Raw genomic sequence first — 1,499 nt, forward strand, 5'->3', positions numbered from 1 at the left:
TTTGAAGCAGAGGTCTTTGCTACAAGTTAATGTGTAGAAATTTATCTCAACCATCGCAGCGATAAGCCATACTCAGCCGTAGTGCTGTCACAAAAAGCGATTTCAGCCTTTGAAATCGAATCGCTCTTGGTTTAGGAGCGCATAAAACGGTTGAATAGCCTTTCGGTTTACAACCGTGTACACCTGATCTGCGTGCCATGCATAAAGTGGTAACCGGCAATGAGCTGGCCGACGAACTCGTTCGCCCTGCTGCGGCTTCTAGGCTGATGGAACCAAACGCCTGTATTGCGGTGTGGTTCCATACCGTTAAGGAGCTGCTCCGCTCGGAGGAAAGAGTGGACAGTGAAGACACGATTATCCTACTCAGAGACATATTCCGTCTACTAGTCGCATTCTACACTGGCATTGCTTAAGAAACTCCTCTACAACGTGAGTATGGCAACTTGATCAAACTGCCGGCTTAGCGATATGGATCTGGAAACTCTCGTGCATCTGTAGACGTAGTTTCAAGATCCGTGTACCCATATATTTGGCTACGGATCACATCAATTTTCTGGATTTCATTCAAGTGCTGGGCTTTTGTGAAAATGTTTGTCACAGAGGAGAGAACACAATAGACTTTAGGCCTTAGGTCGCATACCTCAACTAAATTATATCTATCTATCTACTTGAATAAACGCTTTTTCGGTGAATATAATGATTTAATGAATTTAAGAATAAATATTTTATCTTATAACTTTCAGCTATTTATCATTGACAAACTGAATAACGGTACTTTATCAGCCCGGCTAGCTCAGTCGGTAGAGCATGAGACTCTTAATCTCAGGGTCGTGGGTTCGAGCCCCACGTTGGGCGCAAATTAGTATTTTTATGTGATAAACAAATCACAAGTAAATCATAAAAAAAAGGATCAAAAGTAATGGTGATTAATATTGCAATAGATTCTAAATATAATAAATAATTAGGGGGGTTTCACATAGTCTCATAAAGTTATAAGTTATAACCATCCGAAAACATAGCGCTCTGAGTTGTATTTGCCAAATATCTGCATAGAAAAGGGAGAAGTTGTTTAAAGACACCTCTTTTATACCCCAGGAGTATTGTTTTATGAGCCAGTCGTTCTTCCTTTTCGCTGTTTGGCGCCAATTGGCTGTTCCAAGTGTAGACGGTCTCTCTCCACCTGGTCTCTTTAACGGAATGGAGGTCTTGATCTTCTTCTGCTTCCCCCGGCGAGTACTGCATCGAGTACTTTCAGAGCTTGAGTTTTTTCATCCATACGAACATCATGGCCTAGTCAACGAAGTCGCTGTCTCTTGATTCACTGAACTATGTACATATGTCAATGTCGTCGCATAACTCTTACAGCTCATCGTTCCATCGAATGCGATATTTGGCGTTGCCAATGCGCAAAGAACCATAAATCTTCCGCAGAACTTTTCCACACCATATAGCAGGACGTGAATAATGAGGGACTTATAGCGCGGTTGACGAACTAATGT

The 1,499-nt window shown here is 41.9% G+C and overlaps 1 non-coding gene across 1 annotated transcript; it reads left to right on the forward strand.

Moving 5' to 3' along the window:
• The first annotated feature begins 782 nt into the window (after positions 1-782).
• Positions 783-855, forward strand: Trnak-cuu. Its single transcript has one exon. It is a non-coding gene; the product is annotated as a tRNA-Lys (tRNA).
• The last annotated feature ends 644 nt before the right edge of the window (positions 856-1,499 follow it).

The sequence above is a fragment of the Bactrocera tryoni genome, chromosome 3 (assembly GCF_016617805.1).
Source record: "Bactrocera tryoni isolate S06 chromosome 3, CSIRO_BtryS06_freeze2, whole genome shotgun sequence".
NCBI classification, from domain to species: domain Eukaryota; kingdom Metazoa; phylum Arthropoda; class Insecta; order Diptera; family Tephritidae; genus Bactrocera; species Bactrocera tryoni.